Genomic DNA, 12,774 nt, shown 5'->3' with positions numbered 1-12,774 from the left:
TCAATGTCTCTAACTCTGCTTTTATCTTTCTTAGATAGTTTCTTTAGTTTATGGAAACCAATTAATTATCAATTCCCTCCGTAACGGAGTCTCGATGTCAGAAGATGTTCAACATTATTGCCACATGTAATTTGAATCGTTTAATATTTAAGAACGTTGATTATGTAAGCAATTATTTCTTTATTAGATTATTTAACATTCATATAAGTATAAGCAAGAATCTAAAATGTTAGAGGGATAAAGTATTTAACTTGTTAACATGAAAAAATAAATGAATTGTTTAAAAATAATGGGATTCTTTTCGTAAAGAACAATAAGACGAGATAACTATGCATTCATCTTTTATTTCTTTATTTATTTATATTTATTTATTATGAGATGCAATTATCTTTGAGTTGAGGTGGTTCTTTTGGTTTCGGAAGTCAATTAATTAGATAATGTGTGCATGAACCATTGAATTTTGACACGTAAGAGATGAATAAGGCTGCACTTTAGCGCCTTAAAGTAAAAATTAGACCGAAATTGTTGTAGCTGTTAATTTTTTAAGATATTTTATTTTGACTTGTAAATTGATTTATTAAGCCACTGACTAAGAGACTTCGTGAGACACGTTTTTTTTTTTTTTTTTAATTGCGACATTCTTTTTGGTGTAAATGAATTTAGGTGGGTTGAATATAGTAGCACAATTATATGTATCTCAATTCGATTTTTAAAAAATTAATAATTACATTCATTCAAATTTTAATTTAATTTAAGACTTGGGAGATGAAAAAGCTAATTTGATTGGTTAATAACATTATTAAAAATAAATAATATTCTTTTTATTTATAAATAAAATATTTCTTTTATAAAATACTTTCTCCGATTGTTAATAGTCTATAATGCATGGATATGATATGTGTATGAGATACATGTATTTGATATGTTTATTTTGAAAATAATAAGATATGATACGTGGTGGGTACATGCATATTGAAAAATATACAATTTTTAAAAATATGATAAATATATGATTGTTATTATATTCATCCAAATTAAAACCATATGTATTAAAATTGTTAACATAAAAAATTATAAATTGTTGTTGTCATAAAGTATTATTATTTTATATATTATATATTTCATTAATAAGTATTGATAAAATATTATAAAGTATCATACATAATATGTGTTAGACATGGATAAGTTATCTAAATTGAAATATCAGTGCATTATAATTAGTCACATTAGTTTTTTTTAAGTAGAATATTCTTAATTATTTAATACATAGATAGAAAAATGTTATGAATTATTTTTTCTCTTATAAAAAGATTTGAGAATTGAAGAGTATAATTTTAAAATTTAAAAATTATTAAAGGAGTATAGAATAATAACGAAATTATAATGTATAATATATTTTAAAGTAAGTCGTATAAAAAAATATTATCCATCAAATAAAGTAGCTGTATTATTAATACATAATTATCTAAAGAAGTCAATGTTTTAAACTAAAATAGGAAATTGGATCCGGTTGAAGTAACTTGATGCTCAATGTAAACTTATATTAAAATACATAAGTTTTATTTATTATTTTAGACCAAAACATGAAGCTAACTTTCAACCGGGTATGATTAGAAACACATTGAAAAAAATAAGTAAGAACAATCAAACACTTAGATTCGTTGGTGTGAAGTTATTTTTGTTTAACTTGCTATTTGAGTGTATGTTCTGAACGCGCAATTGTATTAAATATTAAATATTTGGGGAAGAAAAAAAACTCATCTATATATTATACTAATATCGGTAGTAAATCTCTCTCTCTCTCTCTCTCTCTATATATATATATATATATATATATATATTTATTTATCTGTTATGAAAATAAACTATTAAATTATTTTATTTGTCGAGAACGTCGATTAACGAGTTTATAAGAATGTACTCCTTGGTTTTATTGAATTAGTTTTGAGATAAATTATTTAATTTTTTATTTTAAATGTGAACCAGACTAATTGTAATTGGTAAGTTTAAAATAGGTTTATTTTTTTCAATTATGTAAATTTTTAATATTTAAATTTTAAATTTTTAATATTTAAATTCAGACGAAAAAAATTATTATTTTTCCATTCACTCTTATAATCTAAATATAAAACACGCTCTTCATTTTAGTGCTTACTCTTTTAAGTGTATTTCACACACTATTTTATGACTAGTACGAAAATTCTTCAAACTCAAACTAAAGATTTTCAATTGTTAGCAATCACAAAAACTAGGTAACAAATACTAATACTCGTTAATAGAGATGGCAAATAAACCCGTCCCCGTGGGTATTGCCCGAACCCGTCTCCGTTTTGACGGGGAATCCCCGCATTGACTGGGTATGGGTATGGGTATGGGGAATCCCCGACTTTTTCAGTTGGGTATGGGGATGTACATATACCCGCCATAATACCCATCCCCGCCATATCTCCATTCTCGTTTAAATTATTAAAATATTCACAATTAATCAAGTAACCCCTATATATATATATATATTTTTTTTTTTTTCTATTTTTTATTTCTTTTAATTATTTCATTTGTCATGAAACTCATTCTCATCTCCAATATATTTTTTATCTTATCATAATCTTTATGTAATTATGTTAAAATGATGTATGTTAATTAAAAAAAAATTATGCCTCACATTTGAATATTTATATTATTTTTTAATATTTTTATTTATTATAAATTTTTCTTTCACATGAGAATGTTTATACTCTCAATTTAAGATAATTTAAAAAAAATTCTTTACTTATTATTATTATTATTAATTTTTGTTTAATTTGAAGAACTCTTTTGTTTCATTAAAATAATTTTCGTTATTTTTCAACCATTAATTATATGTTAATATTTGAAAAGTTTTCTTAATTCTCTAAGATATTTTTTGTCTTATCATACCTTAGTTATACATTTGATTTCCTTTGTGTGATTTTTTTCGATAGTCTCTCAAATTATTTCTAAAACACACATTTGTTAGTTTTTTAATATTTTTATTTATTTTTTTATTTTCATCATGTAGAATAATATTTCGATATATTCTATCTAATTATTTTTTATTTTATAACTCATTATTAATCATAATGTAATTTTTTCACTTTAAATTCTGTTTGAAGTGGTTAAAATTATATATATATATATATATATATATATATATATATATATATATATATATAATGATATTTAGGAATAGTATATGATAATTCACTACAAGAAAAACATGAAATGGTGACTGATTTAGTCAGTAACCCATATCAGTCACTATTTTTCGTCATTGGTGGTAGTAGTTGATTTATTGTCTGAATCAATGACTAAATTAGTGACTGATTCAATGATCGAATCTGTACTTGATTTAGTGACCAATTTAATTACTAATTTATATGTAATTTAATGACAAATTTTTTGGTCACTAATGATATTTCTATTTAATTTTAACCACTTCAAACATAATTTAATAATTAGTTCTGTAAGGTATTTTTCATTTTATCATACCTTAATTATACATTTGATTTCCTTTGTGCGATTTCTTTCGATAGTCTCTCAAATTATTTCTAAAACACACATTTGTTAGTCTTTTAATATTTTTATTTATTGTTTATTTTCATCATGTAGAATAATATTTCGATATATTCTATCTAATTATTTGTTATTTTATAACTCACTATTAATCATACTGTAATTTTTTCCACTTTAATTGTATAAATAACTTTTATTTACTACAATATAAAAATTTAATGTAATTGCTATGAATATTTTTTTGTCACTATCCAACATATATTGAAGTTCAAAAGATACAAAATCTATGTCAAAATTTTATTATTATGTTTATTATTTGTTCTTTGTGTCATTTTGATCAAGTGATGTATTATAACTTTTATTAGTGTATAAAAAAGAGATTCATTATAATTTAAAAAATTGAAGTAAACAAACATTTAAAATATATTTTAATTTGAATATTTGTTTTCCTTTTATTATTATGTTTATTATTTATTCTTTGTGTCATTTTGATCAAGTGATATATTATAACTTTTATTAGTGTATAAAAAAGATATTCATTAGAATTTAAAAAATTGAAGTAAACAAACATTTAAAATATATTTTAATTTAAATATTTGTTTTCCTTTTATATTTTTTTGAAATATTTTTTAATTTTATCAACTAAGTTCATCAATGTTGTAGTTTGCAAATTTAACAAATGTTTTGGTTCACATAAAATTTTATTTGGTATTCTAATATAAAATGTAAACAATTATAATTTATTTTAAGGTATTTGGCATCGAAGAAAATCCTCCTAATATTGAATATTTCATAATATTATGTTTTCTTTACCGTAATTTTTTTTCTTTTATAAAAATTAATATTGAAGTAGTTAGAACACGGGTACGGGTATGGGTACGAGATTATATCCGTTACCCGGTGGGGATGGGGATGGGAAAAAAGTTTGATACCCGTTGGGTTTGGATATGGGGATGGGGATGAATTTTTTATGCGGGGATGGGTATGGGATAGCGAAACCCGTCCCCGCCCCGCCCCGTTGCCATCCCTACTCGTTAAAGCTTGATCCTGATATTAACATTTGTTTATGTTAAATGTAAAGTTTTAATATATTAGTTAGTTTTAAATTATAGCAATTCCAATTTAAGCATTAACATTATTTTTAACTGATACGTAATTTCTTTTACAACTATAACTTTACATATCTCATTAATATTTTCATCTAAAATATAATTAAAGGGTTGGATAATAAATATAACCAAGGCGTTGAATGAATAAATAATGAGCATGTACAATAAATACAATCAATATACAATCAATATTTTTATAAACTGGTGTTTATCAGTACATTGGGTTAGATTCAAAACTCTTTAAAACACAAGATAATGTTAGAGTGGTACACACAAAACTCTTTTATAATAGACATTATTTGTAGAATTATTTTTTGTGTGCATAAATATAAATGTATATTTGATATAACTTATTTAACAGTAAATGGATTGTTTATCTTTATTTATTTCCACAAAATTAAAAAAATAATAAAAACAAAAAAATTATCTTAATCTAACCCACATTAACGCAAACAAATTTTCATTTTGGTGAATCTAATTACGGAGATTTTACGTAAAAAATATTACCACTATTACCCCTCTCTCAACTTAAAAGTTTGTTTCCAATACATTGAAAAAGTCTCCTGTTAGTCCAGGAATTTCATTTAGTGCTTGTTTTCACATTCTCCTTTCTTATATATTTTAAAGATAAAAACTTGATGAAGTTCTTGAAATGACCATATCAGTGAGAAAAAATGAGTAAGTGAAATTTTTTATTTTAATAAATTATTTAGTTAGTTTTGTCCTTAAAAAATAGTACGAATAAAAAAGTATTTAAATCTCGATTTCTTAAATGAAATTATCAGTAGTGACAAAAATACTTCTTTTAATGTATTTTTTTTATAGTCAGAATAATTATATTATATATAAATAAATAAATAAATAACTTTTTTAATAATTAAATTTTGACAACTTCTTTTAATAATTTGAGAAAATATTTTCTAAGTGAATTTTTGCCTTTTTATTTTCTCATTTATTTACATCATAAAATTAGTTAAAAAATATAATCTAAAATTATAAAAAAAATTGGTAAAATATCATTGTCTTAATATATATATATATATATATATATATATATAATATAATATAATATAAACATTGAAATAAATTTTGTGAGAAAAATATGGTATGAATGAGGTGGTATAGTCTGATTTGGTTGAAGAGGAGTGCAGTGAAATTTGTTATGAAGCGAGAAAGACAAAAATAAAAGCGTGTGAGGAGGAAATGTACAGGTTCTGTTGATGCGTTACCACCAATGAAGAAGCACGTCAATTGATGAATAAATTTATAAGAATCTTCCAATTCCAAATTATAAGCCATGCTTCATGTCTCACGTTTCTGAGTTGCACCACTGTTTTTTAATAATCGCAATTAAAAAATGTAAGAAGGCGAATCTTTTCCACAAACTGAAGCTGTGTTGGTAATTTAGCGAGAGATGTAGTTAATATCTACCCTCACCAACCGATAGTCGTACATGGTCAATGTCGTAACTGCATAGCCACATTTTGATATGCATACACTATTTTAAGAAAGATATTTTAATTTATTTTCATTAAATGTGTGGCCAAATATCTGGGAGTTAGTCTACTCGGGGCGAGATTAGTTGGCCGGATCACCACTACCATCATTGTTAAAATGCAATAAACATTAATTAATTATTAAACATTGAATCGCTTTGCATGGTTGGCTGGCGCGGCCGGCAATCACATCAAGTGGGGCAAATCTGCTTTTTACATGGAATTCACCTTTATTGAAACCAGATACAAAAATCTGATAAGTAACTCAATAATAATAATAATAATAAAATGTTAACAGTGGTAGTAACAGTGGTACGAAGCTAGAAAAGGGTATTTTAATAGCCTCAAGACAGGTTGTGGCTGAGGGAGGTTCTCACACCAACCATTCGAATTTACAAGCAGGCAGCATAGGACTAAAGAGGAAGCAACCTAGTCTAATCAAACGTAACTTATGCCTCTTAAATTGGTCATTTTATTTTGGGCGATGTAATCAAGTCACCCGCAGCCACAAATGGGAAAAAAATCATAAAACCATTTAATTACTCTTCTCTCTCTATACAAGGAACAAAAACTATATAATAATAATAATAATAAAATAATACTCATAATAGCTAGATAGATATGTTATGTGTCTATGTATGTGTGTGGGTAGTGGCAGAGTTATGCATCTTGTGGTGGAGAATTGTTGGTTGTGTCAAGTGTTGGGTTGTGTGGTGCTGCTTCTGCGCTTTCTTTCTACTCCATTTTATTTGATTTCCTTTGCCACTATCTACTCACGCCATTGACCATCGATCCCAACTTTCGCTCACCGCTCACCACGTGGCGCGAAAGCGACAACAGAATTTTTACCAGCGTCAACTATTTCAATTTGTACCACACTCTCTACAGTTACTTTCTTTCTTTCTTTTGGAAACCTTCAATTCAACCACGACCACGTCAATGCCCCTTTCCTCCTTCAATATCGTCATAATTGTTGTTTCTTACACTAACATTTTTAAGTGTTTTTTTTTTTCAAATATCTGAATAAATATAATAATCACCACACACATCATTTATAACCTAATTATTAAAACTATACCTACACTTTAGTTTTCGATAATTGATGATGATTTATGCCGTTAATTTAATTTGTACTGAGAATTCCTCGTTTTTCCTTGATGTGGCTACAAAATAGTTTTGTACACTTAATTATGTTATAAATTTGATCTGTGGTGCTGGAACTCATCCCTTGATTTAAGTTATTGAATGCATGGTCAGGAATAAAGGAATTTAGTGCATGTTTGGAAAGATAGTTACTCAAATATCACTAATCTTTTTAGAAACAACGACGATGTTCCATCTGCCATTGAAAAGTCAAATTTTTATTCTAATACGTCCAAACGCATATTTAAACATGCTTTTCATCCATCCAATAATCTGATAAAGGCCTGGGAGATTTGGAGAATCGTGAATTATTAAACTCACTATTCACTAATTTTATACCTCATTTGTGTGAGGTATGGAATTAGTGCTTCATGTATACCGCAATTATTATAATAATATAATTAAAACAAATTTGCTTAATTGAATAATTATATCATAGTAAATTTAATCAGTTTGATGATTTAAAAATATCAGCACATATTTATGAAGAACGTCCTTCGAATCAGTACGATGATGAAGAAGAATCAATACAGCAGATAAATGAGAGTTTTAGGTCAGTTGTAGAAGTCCAACGTGAGAGAGACGAGTCAAAACATGGATATATGGATAATGGATATACATGTGGCAAATCATTTTTGTTACTAAATTTTTAATGTAGTTTGATTATGAAGATTAGCTATATCTATTAATAAAATCCAGGGATGAAATTAATTGAAAGTTTAGAATATAAATAAAATTTAATTTTTGTATAAAAATTCAAGAACTAAAAATATATATTTCTTTTTAATTTTCTTTATGTCTTCATATTAGATTTTATGGTCAAATGCTTGCTGGTAACAAAATAGTGTTTCAAAAAATCATTCCCAAAACAGTGAGACTGTGTCCCAGTTAGGTTTGAGACCCAAGAAAATTGGTATTGTCAACGGTTACATGTTTGTATAAGAAAGATACACAACTTGTTCCAAGATAATTATGTATGATTATGACCAACATTTTTTTCTCATCCAAGAAAAATCATTACAAAACATTTGTATAACTTTTATTAAAGATTAATTATATCATTCCATATCTTTTGATCATATTATATTTGTACGGTGGAATTAAGAGTTCCTTTACATAAATATATACAGAAATTTATATTAATGTAAAATAAGTTAATACTTAATTTTATTTATTGAAATTATGTAATGTATATATATTTTTTTAAATATATTAGTAGAAGTTAGATATTTTAATTGACAGAGGAGTTCCCAAACTGTTCTCATTTTATATTTTATATATTCTTTTAAATTATATTTTACTATTATTATTATATATTAAACTTAAAATTATATTTATATTTATGATAATCATAATTTTTTTAAATTCTATTATCATGTATATCTATTTTGAATAGATTAAATAATATTTTTTTAATTAAGAAAAACTAATTTATGTATAAAAAATATAATTTGATACTCCTAACAACATTATCGAAATGGAATTAATTATTATTATTATTATATATATGAATGTGTTAAGAGGAAGTAAGAGAATAAAGATAGTGTTGATTATGAGCACTCCTAATATTGAATAACTAATAGAATGTAAGTTTTTGAAGCATGTCACCGTTGTGATAGGTATGAGCTTCAATGTGTTGATTTTGTTAGATCTTTTCGTGATTTGACGTTACCAAAAAGACTTTCCACATATTTTTAAATTAATTATTACTATTACATTTAGCGGTCCAATATCTCTCTGATTTATTTTTTAGTTTATTATTCAATTTAAAATTTAGGAAGCTATTTCAAAGGTTATTTTTAACATTATAGTCGTAAACTTAATAGTTTGTGTAATTTAAAAATAATAAAACGTATTAAAGAAACGTTGATAAATTTACCCTTAATCTTACATCCGATCATATATTAGTCTCTATTTTAAATTTTTAAAACACTCATAATTTATTAAAGTAAAAAATGAAAAAGTTATTTCATTTTAAAATTCTTATTGCTTTTTTTATTGCACAATTTTCTATTATTTCCTTCAAGTGTAGTATATATATATATATATATATATATATATATATATATATATATATATATATATATATATATATATATATATATATATATATATATATATAAAAGATTTTTTTAAACTATAATTTTCTAAAATTATAAATATTTTTAAATTCTTATATCTATCTTTTTAGATTAAATAGTAATATATTAAAAATTAATGAAAATTAAGTTAAGTAATTTTTTATTTTTTTATATAATACAATATTTAATGTTAACAAATAATAAAATATAAAATAAAATATAAAAAAATTATTAAGATAATTTTTATTTTCTCTTTCCATTGTCTTTTGAGTTTTTCACATGTTATAGTCATTTTTCATTTTCATCTATTTCTTTTGTTATTTAAGAAAAAAAGTTAAAGAGAAATCCATTATTTCATAGATAGTTTTTAATTGTAACTTGATTATCATAGTTTTTTTTAAAGTCATGTCTCTCAAATTTATTTTTAAAAATTGATAAAAGAGAAACTATAAGCAAAAAATGAAAACGGAAAAATATACATGTTCATTACTTAACAATGAAATGAATGCTTGTAATAACTTTTGAATCAATCTATATACATTAATAAAATGTGATAATATGATTATTTATATTGAAAAAAAAGAGTTGAAAGATTTAGTTATGATTCAATTATATAAAAAAATGATTACAATCCTTTATATATGTATAATTTCTTTTACAGTTATAAGTATACTGAATTATGTATTCAATTTTATTGAATGAATGACATTAATATTAATATATAAACTTTGAGTATATTATTTTGACTTCCCAAACAATATCCACAACTGTTTTCATTACACATTTTATTTCCATGAAACTATTTGACTCTTAATTTCAAGTATTCTAACATGTAAATTTTTAAATTGCTTGTTATTATGAAATTGAATCCTAAATAATAACATCTTTTGTTCATTATCATTTATATTTTGTTGTAAAAAAATTTAATTAATAATTTAAATAATAAAGAAGCAGCATATATATATACCCATTATCAGATATAAATATGCATGAATTTATACTTTAAAAATAATAATAGTAATTGTCAAGGTCAAGTTCATCCCACTTTAATGTCATTCCTATTGTAAAAGGCAGTGTAATTCAACTGTTTGGATATACTCCTTCAAATATAATGTTAGTCGTCCATGTACATAACAAGAAGCCCAATTAAGCAACCACAATGAATTGGACCGGCCCAATTTATTCTGGGAGGAAAAAAAAATGTACGTCCTAGTCTATTATCAAGCATTACTGTTTATACCAAACAGAAATATATAATATAATTGAGCTAGAAGAATAGTGTCAAATGACCTTTTATTTCTAAATTGTAAATTTTTTTATCAAAAAGACCAATATACTTGGTGTTGAAAATTTGGAAGAAAACAATGTATAAAAAGAGAAAAAGAGTTTAAGCTCAACGTAATTAGGATTGTAGTTTTTAATTTCTTGCTCTATTTAAGTGTGTCGATGTAGACTAGATTTCAAGTTCTGTAAGTTTCGTATCCGAATAAAATTAAATTAATATTTTATGGAAGAATTAGAATACTTCACATGCTGTAAGTGACGTATTATTTAGAAAAAGCATGATCATATAACCATTTAAAATATAAAAATCATTTCAGTAATCTCTAATGTGTTACTTTTCTTAAAAAGTTATTATAGGAGCAGATGATATGAAATTATGCAAATAGCATGGCTTGTATTAACAATAATTATGTAAATTTATTATTCCCTTTCTTTTCCACTATTGAGCCTTTTTTCTTAAAAAAAAATATTTAATTTTGTTATAAGAAAATAGTTAATTTGGTCGCTTATTGATTTTGTTTTATTCAAATGAGTGAATGTTTTACTCAAAACTTAGTATTGGTATTGCTTGGGACCACAACATTATATATGCTTTTCTGGGACAGAGAACTTACACATCGTTTAGTTGGATTATAGATAGTCTGCACCTTATTCGTGATTGATAAGTTTTTTTTTTTTTTTAATTGATAGGGAAACTAATAAGATTTTCATGTTCTTACTTGTATTAGAGTGTGTCAAACTTAGTCTCTTGTTTACTGAAACTGACCATGATAAAGAAAGGACAGTAGAGAGGCAGAAAAACAGAAATAATGAAAAGGAGGAGGAATTGATATTTTTTATACAAACTAAAATTTTTATTGTACAAAACTGTGTAAAGAAAAGGCATATAATTATTAATAATATAGTTAGTAAAACTTAATTAATAACTTAACATTAAACAATGATGATTAACTAGCTAATATTGTTTGAGTTGGTAAAAATATAATTAAAGAATCCAACTTGTTATTGAACTTTTTGGAAAGGGATTGTGGAAGGACTTCCGTAAAGATATATGGCATTTGATATTTTTTTCCTTTAACATTTATTGCTTTGGTGACCACATAAGTAACGTAGGATCGTCTCGGATTTAAAATTCAAGATGAAATCGGGACTTGAATAAAATTGGGTATGAGTCTTAGAATGAAAATGGGAAAAAAAATTGGAGAACGTTGATTCTGAGGATTTGAGAAATGAAAGAAAATCACGTTACTTTGAGGAGGTTCCAAAATAAGTGAAGAAAATTTGCGATCTTGAATTGAAGATTTAAAGATGAGGATCAACCACTTGGAGGATTTGAGTTTTAAGAAACAATGAGTTTTCTCTCAAGTCTCGGAATTATTCTCAGAACCACCGATCCTTATCTTCAAAGTGACTTATCTTTCTTATTTATCTTGGAGGGGTGTGATTTCCTCCCATTACGCAAATCCCCAAAATTGTCGTCCTCCAATTTTTTCATCATTTTTGTTCTAGGACTTATATCCAATTTCGTTTGAATACCAATTTCATCCTAAATCCGAAACAATCCTATATCATAAGTATGAAGTCTTGGGTTTGTAGCCAAAACAAATAGGATATTTGTTGTGACATAGTAACTTAATATGTGTTTGATTTTTAGTCTGGGAACTCAAATCCAAATTTATTTTGCAATTGAAAGACACAAATGATGCTTGACAATTTTTTGTTAAATTCGAAACGTGAATTATTTTCAAAACAAAACCATAAAACTATTTTCAATTTCATTCGACCAAACTTAATTTTTCTAACTATAATTCAATCACACCAATAGCTGTGGGAACGTGTGCTTCATAATGTGTAAGAAGTCTAGACCAAGTCACTTGATGCAGAAGAAATAGACATACTCAGCCTCAGTGATACTATTATTCCTCTGCCAATTTCTGTTTCTGATCATGGTCAACAAATAAACACAAAATCTCACACTTTCTTAAACTCACCCACATATTCATCCTGATCATGATTCAGGATATGCAAACCAAAGGGAAAGAACAATGGACTTGCGCAACACAGCTGCCAGCAATTCAGACAGTAAATTTAGCAGAAGGATGCTTTGGAAAATAAAGTCAAGTTTTCGGC

Source organism: Vigna unguiculata, chromosome 5 (genome assembly GCF_004118075.2).
Source record: "Vigna unguiculata cultivar IT97K-499-35 chromosome 5, ASM411807v1, whole genome shotgun sequence".
NCBI lineage: Eukaryota > Viridiplantae > Streptophyta > Magnoliopsida > Fabales > Fabaceae > Vigna > Vigna unguiculata.
Note: the sequence above shows the minus strand (reverse complement) of the source record.